The sequence below is a fragment of the Schistocerca nitens genome, chromosome 3 (genome assembly GCF_023898315.1).
Source record: "Schistocerca nitens isolate TAMUIC-IGC-003100 chromosome 3, iqSchNite1.1, whole genome shotgun sequence".
NCBI lineage: Eukaryota > Metazoa > Arthropoda > Insecta > Orthoptera > Acrididae > Schistocerca > Schistocerca nitens.
In genome coordinates, this window is record NC_064616.1 from 814,636,164 (window position 1) to 814,649,823 (window position 13,660).

Genomic DNA, 13,660 nt, shown 5'->3' on the forward strand with positions numbered 1-13,660 from the left:
GTTCGTGGGTGCGGCAGTTTAATGAAGGCAGAACATCGTGTGACAACAAACCGAAACAACCTCGGGCTCGAACAAGCCGGTCTGACGACATGATCGAGAAAGTGGAGAGAATTGTTTTGGGGCATCGCCGAATGACTGTTGAAAAGATCGCCACCAGAGTTGGCATTTCTGTGGGTTCTGTGCACACAGTCCTGCATGACGACCTGAAAATGCGAAAAGTGTCATCCAGGTGGGTGCCACGAATGCTGACGGACGACCACATGGCTGCCTGTGTGGCATGTTGCCAAGCAATGTTGACGCGCAAAGACAGCATGAATGGGACTTTCTTTCCGTCGGTTGTGACAATGGATGAGACGTGGATGCCATTTTTCAATCCAGAAACAAAGCACCAGTCTGCTCAATGGAAGCACACAGATTAACCGCCACCAAAAAAATTTCGGGCTAACAGCCAGTGTTGAAAAAATAATGGTGTCCATGTTCTGGGACAGCGAGGGCGTAATCCTTACCCATTGCGTTCCAAAGGCACTACGGTAACAGGTGCATCCTACGAAACTGTTTTGATGAGCAAATTCCTTCCTGCACTGCAACAAAAACGTCCGGGAAGGGCTGCACGTGTGCTGTTTCACCAAGACAATGCACCCGCACATCGAGCTAACGTTACGCAACAGTTTCTTCGTGATAACAACTTTGAAATGATTCCTCATGCTCCCTACTCACCTGACCTGGCTTTTAGTGACTTTTGGCTTTTTCCAACAATGAAAGACACTCTCCGTGGTCGCACAATCACCAGCCGTGCTGCTATTGCCTCAGCGATTTTCCAGTGGTCAAAACAGACTCCTAAAGAGGCCTTCGCCGCTGCCATGGAATCATGGCGTCAGCGTTGTGAAAAATGTGTACGTCTGCAGGGCGATTACGTCAAGAAGTAACGCCAGTTTCATCGATTTCGGGTGAGTAGTTAATTAGAAAAAAAATCGGAGGCTTTAGAACTTGAATGCACCTCGTACAATGCCGGCAAATAAATGATACTGAACTAAGAGGTAACAAAAGTAGAGCATTTAATGTAGCAGCTAAAAGGAAAAGGTACTTTAGAAAACTACAATCCTGGTTTAGATTATTCCAAACAGGCAACAATCTGAATCATATCGTATACAAAAGGTAAGTGGGAGATATCATGTGCTTTCGTTCAATTTACATGGGTTACTCATTCACTGACGTGGGTAAATTATCAAAGTAATAGCGTGCAGCCGGCCAGTGTGGCCAAGCGGTTAAAGGCGCTACAGTCTGGAACCGCGTGGCCGCTACGGTCGCAGGTTCGAATCCTGCCTCGGGCATGGATGTGTGTGATGTCCTTAGGTTAGTTAGGTTTAAGTAGTTCTAAGTTCTAGGGGACTGATGACCTTAGAAGTTAAGTCCCATAGTGCTCAGAGCCATTTTTGAATAGCGTGCAGGAAGGACCACGTGCAGGTAATCAGTTATCTTTCCTTCTTTTTAATTTTTTTCCTATGTGTTTGCCTTGATATTATTAATAACGTACCCTCTCCTTTACTGTATAGTCTATTTGGTTTGTTTCTTTAAGTTTTTTTTAGATTTTTTCACATTTTGGCCATTTTCATCATTTGTATGCTTATAATGATACATTTCTCACTGGAATCATCATATGTATAATGTCAAACGAGAAGTGAAGCGTTTCCCGTTTATGCCTTTTATCCCATTGAAGAACTACGCAAATGTGATTAAGGCAAATTAAACGACTCACTTCAGTTATTGTATTACGACGTACAATTAATGTTACTATAATCATTAACTTACATCGTCTTTGCTAATTTCTTTTTTTTTTTTGGTTATTGGTAATGTTTTCTGAAAACCACATCGTTTTCTTAATGTGTCAGTTTTACTAAAACAAGAAATGCTGCGTCATGTTGGTGTAATACTGTATTTACGTCTTGACGTAAAGACAAAAGACAGGATTGAGCAAGTGATCTTCATTTATACGTGTTGATTTGACAATGTTAAATTCAAACGATTCCCACCAAATTTTATAATGGTGACATAACGCGCTATTTACCTTACATTACAGCCTCAACAATAATTAACTATACCTACCAAAGTGTGTGTAAATACGCTGAGAGTCATACTGTACGGAAAAGTTTTGATGCTCACTGTACTGTTAGTATCGCCTATGTTCTCGTCAAACATGTACGGGTGGTATTTGACGCTCATGTCGTTTTACCCATTACAAATGGGACGTAGTATTGCCTCTCTGTAGTATTGCTGTGCTGCTAATTTATCATATTCGCGTTTGCAAATTGTTTCTAAGTCTAATGTTACTAGTAGGTTGCCTTAGCACTTTCTCTCTCTCTCTCTTACGTCTGACACATTTTCCTCTCAGACCCCCACTGCACTCATCTTTAATAACGCAATCGAACAAATTACAAATATCTGAATTGGCGTCATTGGTAGTTACCCTCGGTATATTTCCTTGTTTAACTATGTTTGAAATGCTAGCTAAGAGTCGTGCTCGTTCAGTGTAAATCTGTTTGCATGATCCCATTTGCACAAAAGACTATACAAGATTCATTGAATCTGACGGTGTCGTTTTAACTGTCTTCTGAAAGCAGTTATAAGTACATGTGGTGGCCTGTAACTCCACAATACTGTAAAATCCAGAAGTATTAGTAGCAACAATTCATATGTAATTATCCCTAATCGACTCCAAAATATAATCACTCAGTAGAACACTGGTACCGAACTTTCTAGTTTTACAAGATGTGGCCATATGTAGCTCAGCACGGGGAAGCAATGAAGTACTCTTGGCTTTTTGGGGGCCATTTTTATTGAGCCACTGGTGTTCAAGTGTTAACTCGTGATCGTTATCTATCGATGAATCTACTCCATCTTTAGTAGAACAGTTTTCAGGGTGTTCTGTTACAAGCTCCGATTTTTTCAGTACAGTGTCTGCTCATTTTTCCACTGGTTCTGCAACATTAACAGTTCGATAGGTCGTTACATTCACTAAAATACTATGTGACGTTTCCACTTCATGTAGTTTATATTAACCAGTAGCGGACTGGTTAGTGTTCATTTAATCATTGTAGACTTATTTGGCCCAAGCTGACTTTGGATGTCCTGAATGAGATATCAAATGAAGAGTTACGAAGTTGTCACCTGGCTTTGGGCAAGTCTCATTTAATATCAAACGATGTGTCAAATCGTTAAATTCCCCCTCTACTGTGGACGATATGGCATTTGTAGTCCCAAATCAAAATATGGGTATCTTAATAACTGAATAAAGGGGAAAAAATACAAGATTGCCATCATGCTTCACTCTACAGCTGGGACGTAATAAAGATAGATATTATGCCGCGTCTATGCTAAGTACCTACATTCAGCTTCTCTTAAGGACTAATTAACTAACGTAGTAGCCCATTTAACAATTCCGGATTTGCAATCGTTGTCGTCGTTATCATCAAAATACTCAGTTGTTTAAATTTCTTCATTTTTCATGGTTTTTTTCTTTGGATTCCACTATTCTGGAGATGGCCAGTTCTCCTCTCGTTACATGGCGCAGAATCTTGAATGCTCTCTCAGCCAATAGGGGTTGTCGTGTTTGTGAATACCATGGACTTTGGCTGTTGGAAACTATGACGGAAGGCTTCACTATTTCTTGAAAATAATATGAACGTAATGAGACACATTCAATCGTAGAAAACATGATGGAAGTGCAGTGGTAGAACCGCCCAAACAATTAAAATACAGAAATAGGCGCTTCAGTCTGGAACCGCGCGACCGCTACGTTCGCAAGTTCGAATCCTGCCTCGGGCATGGATGTGTGTGATGTCCTTAGGTTAGTTAGGTTTAAGTAGTTCTAAGTTCTAGGGGACTGATGACCTCAGATGTTAAGTCCCATAGTGCTCAGAGCCATTTGAACCATTTTTAGAGATAAATAAGCTTTTATATCTCGACTGTTTCCTAACGCCATTAGAATAGCAGCCAGTAGTGCTTTGTCGAGATCGCAGACAGCGTGTTTTCTACTGGAAACTTTGTATTGTGCTTGCTACGCAAGTGAATAATTTCATTAAGCTTGTATTGCATGATGCCAGATGCGAGATAACATATTGCGGCCTACCATTTCTGCTGGAACATGAGTTCGTATTTTTTTTTTTTTTTTTAGCTGATGCTTCTTACTATATTCAAAAGATCAGTCGAAACAACAATTCCCGATAAATTGTTTCGACATTCTTCACATCTACCTTTGATCTAAAGGTACAGTCCATATTCCGACGCATTATATCTCTTAACTGCGATGATTCATGGCATCGACTTTTTCTCCCACAGTTTCTCACACAGGGTACCTGTCCAGACGTTTAGCAATAGAGCATTCGATTTTAATGTTGACGACGTGGAATTCAAGCACTTTACACTAGGTATCATAATGATTTTTTGCAGAAGCCTGTAAATATTTTTAGGGCTTATAAATACATTCTCATCAGAATTGCTGGTTACAGCACTGATATTCAGGTAAATACGTGGGCTTGGCACCTGTTGTCTACCTGATGGAAGCACGAGAGTCTAGTAATCGGATGATAGTACTACCCTTGAAGTCGCCGAACACTTGGTTATGGCTGAAATTACTCATAGAAGTATCAAAGTTCTATTGTGACTTATTACAATCTGCAAGAGACTTTCCCATCTCTTTCTCTTCGTAGCCTGCAGAGCTTATGAAATGTTCGATTGAATAGGTTGGGTGCAGATACAAGGAACATTGCGAAATGTTGGAACGAACCGCTATCAGTGCTAACTAGCAGGAAATCCCAAGGGAACGAACTAGACATACCTATAAACTTAGAAACATATAATCAGTACTTCCTTACAGGAATTTCATTTTCTAAAGTGATAAGTGGAAAGAAATTTCGTCAGTCATCGGCAGCGATTGTGATGCTTTAAAATAGTATTTTGGAAAAATAAAGAGGATGACGGAAACTTTCAAACGATCACAAAAATGTTACTATCTACAGGGGAGCAAACTTCAACATCAATTCCATATTTTTAGTATTGTTATTAACTATTCAAAAATGTCGTTCTGGAGACTGTTGAGAACTAGAGTAAGTCAGAACAAATTTAGAAAATATAATTCTGCATAATAAGAGAATTGGTATGATTTCCACTTCAACACTGTTTACTTGTCGGCAGTGTTTGACCAGAGGATACTATGTTCAGAACAACTACAGAAACACACAGTAAGGACAAACGGACAAAAGTGTGAAAAGGGCAGCTGACACAAATGTGGTTTAATTTTCTTTGTCGGGATAGTACTTATGGAGCAATGTTCGGAATACGTAGAGTAACTAAAAGCACACTTTAAAAACACCGGCTTTTCAAAAAGAGAGGACTAGGACAAAAAAATTCTCTTGGTTACACATTCTAGACTACTAGAAAGTTGACACGAAGTAACAGTCAGCGTACAAAAAACCAACTTTCAATAAGTGTGCTCTGGTGAATGTTGTTCTGAAGTAACATTCAGAGCAACTGGAGAATGACTTATGTAGGGGACACCAATGATTTCTATGTATGATAGCATCGACATCTTCACAGGACTAAACGCAGAGAGAAGTCGATAAGATGTGAGCAATGAACCTCAACACCACTGGGTATAGAGCGTTCTCGACACAACAAAAGTGGTCCAACTCTTAAAATATTAATTATTAAATATACCTGACCGGCTAAATAACACTAATAAAATTATGAATTCTGGAATACACCCTCTAGTAATACCGAGGCACACTTTAGTATCACTGGATGTACGTCACTGTCAACGAATACTCACGAAATGCGACCACAAAACCTACCAATGTATCACCAAAATAATTCAGCACAATACAAATACTTTCTCCTAACCTTCACGTGGGTAGCCTCACATCTGCTCTCCACTACGACAGATCACTTCATTATACACACACACAAACACTAATAATCACATAAAACAGTTAAAGATATAGAATAGTAATAATAATGATGTACCTGGTGAATGACGCAAGCCGGCCATTGTGGCCGAGCGGTTCTAGGCGCTTCAGTCAGGAACCGCGCTGCTGCTACGGTCGCAGGTTCGAATCCTGCCTCGGGCTTGGATGTGTGTGATGTCCTTAGGTTACTTAGGTTTAAGTAGTTCTGAGTCTAGGGGACTGATGACCTCAGATGTGAAGTCCCATAGTACTCAAAGCCATTTTGAATGACGCAAATAGTGCTCGTTGCGTTAGTCACCAATTTTAATTAACGCACGCGAAGTTCACTGATTCCAACGTGGACAAAATAGCTTTTATGCATGTATTTAGATAAATCTCTACGTCGTGTCCCATTTTGTCTTGCCTTCTCGTAAATTAATTACGAAAGTATCATGTCTCTTTTAAAAACTTTGTATTTTGCTGCAAGGCTTCTGCTATGATAATTAACTGGAAATGTCTTCGTTCTACCCGTCTCTGATCGCTCAAACTACTTCAGTTATCTCCGGAATGTAATACTCTTCCTGACGTTACTCATTCAAACTATTTCTACACGGAATATTTCCCCAATTCCGCAAAATTATCATTTATATCATCATCAATATGAAACGCCCCATGCCCGTCTACAATACACCACTCACTAGCTTCAGCTTCCTTTTTCATTTATCACTAGCCTCGTAATAAAAAACTGCACAGATCTGCCTAAGGAACATGTTTGTACGCAGACCTGTGTCTCTTCTTACGGAGCAGATCGGCGTTGATGAACATCCATTCGATCATATTATCTCCCCATGTGATTTCCATGTTTTTGAAGGACTGAAGAAAGAGATTACTGGCCATAGCTTTCATTGGGGCGAAGATGAGCACGACTTGGTACAATCATGACACCATAGGCAACCGCAAACATTTATCCATAATGTCAGTGACAGACTTGTCCAGCAGTAGGACAAATGTTTTCACAGATATGGCGATTACTCTTGATATAATAAACAGTTTAATTACGTTTTCCCCAACTGTCGCGCTTTCACTACTGCCTCATATAAAACGGCAAGTTATCACTGATACCATTCTGAGTATAAATATCCTCAGAGAAGTCTGGTCCATTTATTGCCATTAGATCCAATATATTTCCATCTCTAGTGGCATTGCGAACCATCTAATGTATGTACTTGTTAGAAAAGTCATTTAGCAATGATAAACGAGGTGTCTTACCATAACCAACACTAAGAAATGTAAACTTATTCCTATCCATATCTGTATCATTACAAGCTTCTCTATTGACGACAGTCTGAATGGGGAAAAAATTAAGCGAGATGAGTTTGAGTTGTTTTCAGACACATCTGGGCGTGAGTCCGGTGGTTAAGAGGTAGATCGAGTTATAAGAATATTCCCAAAATTGATACTGAGACTTGAGGAAATTATTTTTCATGCAGCTCCAGTTTTATCTCAGCTGATCCGAGTTTGTTGTCCCTTGCGATAAATACAGTACTTGTATTTCCCATACGCTTATGCTTTCGTTATACGCTTGCATTTGCCACAATAAATCTCACCTTTGTCATCTTCGATTTTTAGTTATATTTCATAACCTTCTATTGTGTGGACTCCACACCTTTTTACGAGTGCTATCAACCCTTGTAGGTTGTTGCGAATGATTCGGCAGCTGATCAGGGTGAGGATGACGCAAAGTCCCATAAGCACAATACCCTCGTGAGTAACCCACACGCCATCAGCAGGTGGATAGCATGTCTGATAGTATTGCACCACATAGACATTCACTGGACCCTACAGTTTTCGAAACTATAGCACAAATCTAGGAACTCCCAGCCCTGTCCACCTTGTGAAACAATAATCGTAGTCTCTGGTTCACGTCACTCACTGGTCTCAGAGCAAGAGGTCCCCTATCTGTTTTATTGGGTTGGCAAAAGAGCCAACTCCGTGTTACTAGAGGAGACCGAAATGCACGCGTTTTAGCTCACGCAGGCTGGCGTGTGGAGGTAAGAACTATTCTGACGTGAGGTCTTGAACATGACAAGGAATTAGAATTCAGAAGGCGGAAGTAGCTAGTTTGATACTTAACTTTAATCCATTAATGAAGAACGTCGCTCTTGACGGTACATAATTCACAATAGTATCTGTTCAGAAGACATATAGTAACTGAATATGGCGCCCTGTAGTTCGTAGCAAATGACGCAGCTCAAGGCTATGCTGAACTGTCGTTTCAGCAAATGAGAGCGTATGTAGACAGTGAACCATCGCTAGCAATATCGGCTGTACAACTGGGGCGAGTGCTAGGGAGTCTCTCTAGACCTGCCGAGTGGCGGCGCTCGGTCTGCAATCACTGATAGTGGCGACCCGCGGGTCCGACGCATACTAACGGACCGCGGCCGATTTAAAGCCTACCACCTAGCAAGGGTGGTGTCTGGCGGTGAAACCACATGTTTGGCGTAGAATGTTGTACATTGTAAGCTTTGTTGAAATTCTGTGAGTAACGGCGTGGCATAAGACTTCTGGAACACTTACTTATCTCATAATTTTCTTCAGTTTCGCCGTCTACTCGGCACATCATTCACTGCTCCGTAAACGAGATGCTCATTTTTCGAGGTAGCCCGCTATCACTTGTGTTGGTCTCTTATGATTCTGTCAATGTCTGGTAGTCACTGGATGAGTTTGCTGACCTTCACTTTGAGTTGGAATGCAGGGTTCAAATGTCGTTCATCGTACATGACTGTGCTTGTCGATAACAAACTGCTGTTGGCTAAACGTTAGGGGAATACTATGTCATCAAATTCCCGTGTGAAATAATAAGTTTTCATTTCACAGTTCTCTTGGTTCAAACTTCACTGCAATCACGAATCATGTTCCGATTTAATTACAAACACCAAACGGGAAAAAGTGAATGGATTACACGGGAAACAGCAGAAACGTGTTAAATGAATAAACTCAAACACATCCTACAGTATTCGACCCTACAGCGCTAATCTTGGCACTCCCAGCCCTGTCCAGCTAGTCACAAACTCATCGAAGTCTCTGGTTCACGCCACCGACTCCTCTCAGAACAAGAAGTCCGCGATCATATCTGCGCAGAATTATGCATACTGTGAGCTTCGATTGGATTCCGTGAACAAGGGCGTGGATTAAGGCTTCTGCTGCTATTCATCAAATACATTTTTCAATTTCGATCTCTACTCGGTACAACCTTTACTGGTCTATTAACGACATGCGCGTTCTACGAGGTAAACCGAAATCACACGTGATCGTTGCTTATGATTCCGTAAGTGTCCGCAAGTCGCTGGATGAGCCGCTGAACGTTTTTCGAGATGTTATGTGGGGTTGAAATGTTGTTCGTCGTTTATGAGAAGTGCTTGTCGATAAATGTCGCTGGCTAAACTGCAGGCAAATTCTATGGTATGAAATTCCCGTGCGAAATAATAGGACTTCAATTCACCATTCACTTGGTTCACACTCCCCAGTAATCAAAAATTCTGTTCTGATTCCATCATAACTCAAAACGGCAAATACGGAATGGTTTACGCAGGAGGCTGCAGTAACTGCAATGCATAAAGACAGAAATATGTTTAGAAAATTCAAAGGTAATCCGATAAAATGTGAGCACTGAACGTCAACATCACCGTTCTCGACACAACTAAAGCGTCGCATGTCTTAAAACAGTAACAATTTAATATGCTGTTTGAATACATGACACTGATAAAATTATTAATACTGGAACACTCGCTGTAGTTCTACTGATGCACACTTCAATATAACTAACATACACGTCGTTAGTCTCCCTTCTGTTCTTGACTGTGAGACATGACTCGGTTCGACACATACATATACACAAAGAATCGTATAATGCACCTACAACTACAAAATGGTACTAGTATTTATGTAGCTTTTTAGACAGATGAATAATTTCTCTGTTTGGACGAGTGAAGTGCTGTGTGCAACAAAGTATCCTTAATTTTTGATAAGGAAAGAAAGCAATTTATAAATTAATACGAATTATTCAAGAACGTTGCGCAATCTGATTTAAAGTGACAATCAGAATGTAATTTGCGATATGAAATGTTAATCGGAAGTTATGGCTGCTGAGTTTGAAATAATGTCAGATGTGTTCAGGTTAATAAGGTTAATAATACAGTTTGATTTGAAGTGATGAAATAATCGAATTTTACAAAACGACCTTAAGTTTCCAAATTACTTCTTGCAGCTAATGGAAACTATAAGGTTTCATTGAACATTTCGATCTCAAGTAAGCCTGATTTCCTTGCTTCACTTAAATACTAGGGCAAAGCTTTTAACTGCGAGATTTGGCGTCTTAGCGAAAAATCATATTCCTATAAATCATTGTCATTTAACTCTACGTGAACTCCTCGAGAGTTCACTTTGTATTCTTACGTCTCTGACGTCATCGGAGGCAGCGCGCTCTCCGGCATTTGCCTGCTGTGTATTGTACAGTGGCTGGGTGCGAAGTGAATCCTAGTCTTGCCTCTCGGGCTGTATTTATATATGTCGCGCAGCCGACGGCCAAGGGAACACCTGCCGTGATTCTCCCTACGCCAACGGTAGCCGCCTCTATTCGAGTTAGCGATGCCGACGGAAGCAGATGCGTTACTCAGGGCTCGGGCGACCTGTGCACATGCGCCGTTGGTCCCCGCGCCAGAAAGCCGCGGTTCGGTGGGGCTTGCCCCGCAGGCCGTCTTACCATCTGCCTGCGCATCTACGACGACCCGACCCGCAGCGGAGGGAACTAATATTACCCTCGTTACGGAGCAGCCCTGTTGCGCTGCTAGACCATTGAAGCACTGCGACCTTAAGAAGACGGTGAACTGACATAACAAGAAACTCAAAATAAATTAAGTTCCTAAACCCGTCCCACACACTGCCCAGTATTACACACGAAAATAAAGTTAAACACATTTCCCAACCCTCTGAAGATGAAGGAAATCCATACCTTAAACACTTCACCATCCAGCTGTACACAGCCTGAAGAAGTGGAAGTAGGTAGCAGCCTCTAAACGGCCGCTTTCTCACACACATATATTTTATAACATTGTTGCGTATTAATTTAGAATCTTCGTAAATTTTGTATGCATGTAGTTAAGTTGGTTAAAATCAAGAATAAAGTTTTATCTCGATTGTACTTAAACTTTGAATCTAGAATTTTCTGAACGGAACTGACAATAGAACCAGACCTCTGAACTACAACTTTAAGAGTCCTTGTATTTGTTATTATTTATATCCAGACCTTGAAATTTGTTACATCTGTATTATTTAATAGGTTTCCTCACGTACTGTAACGAAAACTTTCTGACATTAATATAACAGATACTTAATCTATTACAAAAAAGGAGGTTTCAATTGCAAATTTACTTTTCTGCAAATTACTCGAAAACAGGTAGCTCAATGGGGTTACATAATTAATGTTTTTATGTTGAACTGAAGCTTCATTCGAATTTCCATATTTCTAAGTCTAACATTTAGCGCCTTAAATTTTTCTAAAAAACGCGGATTCTGACCAAAATATTTCTTTATCACATTGGGACTTGTATCAGTTAATTTTGACATACGTCTGCACATAATGATGGATTTTTGGGTTTCTAGCTTTATTATTTAGGGCCACTTATTTTTTCTTATAACGATGTATTTAAGGAAAATTATTGACCTGATCATTCTGAGATTTGAGAGTTTACAAATTAATACTGAAGCACTTGCTAACAAATTTTGGAAATTTTAATTCCATTCAGAGACTATGGTGCAATACTTGTGCACTACGCACAGACGCGTTTTAGTGAAGTGGCGCTGCTAGCAATGAACTGGGGTAACTCCCGACACACTCGCCCGCCTCTGTATCTCACCAATGCTACAGTGCTTGTTTCGTCACAAACTGAACTTAATTTTATTCCATTGGTATTTCTTCTATTTTGTAACCGATGTGATGACGGCCAGTAATCCGATACTGATGATTGTGAATTGTATAGTATATGTGATCAAAGACGGACTTTTTTGAATAAAGTCCTCGTTGTTCTTAGAAGTTATTTTGCATGCGTTTTCAGTTCTTCTAGAACTAGCCTTTCACCTGTTGTGCGGTTAAGCACCACGCTCAGGAATGTTCTGAGTCCTCTGTAACAGTGTCACTCACATCAAATAAATCTTTTACAAGAAGCATAATTGTTCTCAGAATTTTTCATATTTGTGGAATTTAGTAATTGGTATTTTAGTTTACGCTGCAAATGGAGATGTAACAAGTGTAGGTGGGTATCATTTTTGGAAAACTTTATTGGAGTCGGTGGGTAATATCCGTTTTGCTACCTATAACCATATAGTCCTTTTTTCTTCAACGAATATAGGGCGTCCAGCTTTCCTCACAGAACTGTGGCACGAGCAGGTGGCATAACACGATAATAACGACTATGTATTTTGTAGTCCCTGAGGAGACACTACTTATCACCTACTCGCTGTTTAGCCTTTACACATGAAGATAGTGAGTCCTCAACGTTGACTCGCATTTATAGCAGCACATTTGATTTCTTGCCTGTAACACGGACGGATCAGGCGTTCCTTAAGATATTCCGGAGAATCAAGAGGTATTATAAAGGGACCCGTTTCCTCTGGTTCTCCAATGACCCTTTTAATCAAATATGTTTTCTATGTAACAAACGCTTCAAGCCATCAGTTCTGCGTACCGCTGATTACCATCGACACAATCTTGTGCCAAGGCACGATAAGTTTAGTGGAATGAACTGTGTTCTGTCTTTTGACCATGACAGAGTATTCACCTTGAATTTTAAGCTTCAGAAGGCTTTCTAGTTGCTGATATGCTGATGTCTCAATTACAAGGCTGAACTGCCACATACAACTTTTGTCTAAGACATTTTATATATAGCACACCGTCTTTAGGCTACAAGCGGCCCATCGGGACCATCCGACCGCCGTGTCATTCTGAGATGAGGACGCGCATAGGAGGGGCGTGTGGTCAGCAAAAGCTCTCCCTGTCGTTATGATGGTTTTCTTTGACCGTAGCCGCTGCTATTCGGTCGAGTAGCTCCTGAGTTGGCGTTTAGAAGCTGAGTGCACCCCGAAAAAATGGCAACAGCTCATGGCTGCCTGGATGGTCACCCATCCAAGTGCCGACCACGCCCGACAGCGCTTAACTTCGGTGATCTCACGGGAAGCGGTGTATCCACTGTGGCAAGGCCGTTGCCAAATAATTAAGATACAAAGAAAAAAAAACAGATTTTACCTCTATGAAGTGGTCCATATCGAAAATGGTATCAGTGACCATGAGGCAATTATACCAACAATGTAGACCAAAGTACAAATGGCGACTTAAACAAGCAGAATGATCTATATGTTCAGCAAACGAGACAGCGAAGCAGTAGTCCCATATCTCGATGACGAACTTGAAACTTTAAACTCAGAAGAGGAGTATGTACATGAACTATAACACAAGTTAAATTGACCACACCCTGGATAAATATGTACCCAGTATAACAGTTCATGATAGGAAAGATCCTTCGTGATATACAGTCACTGCAATGAAACTATAAGAGAAACGGATACATCAACTTCTGCATCATACTGCGCAAGCCACCTAATGCTATGTGGCGGAGAGTACTTTCGGTACCACTATTTGATCCCTCCAGCCCTGTTCCCCTCGATAA

General features: G+C 40.7%; 1 pseudogene; it reads right to left on the bottom strand.

The window, feature by feature from the left end:
* Window positions 1–13,083: 13,083 nt before the first annotated feature.
* On the bottom strand, window positions 13,084–13,201 carry LOC126249853 (5S ribosomal RNA; annotated as a pseudogene).
* Window positions 13,202–13,660: the final 459 nt, after the last annotated feature.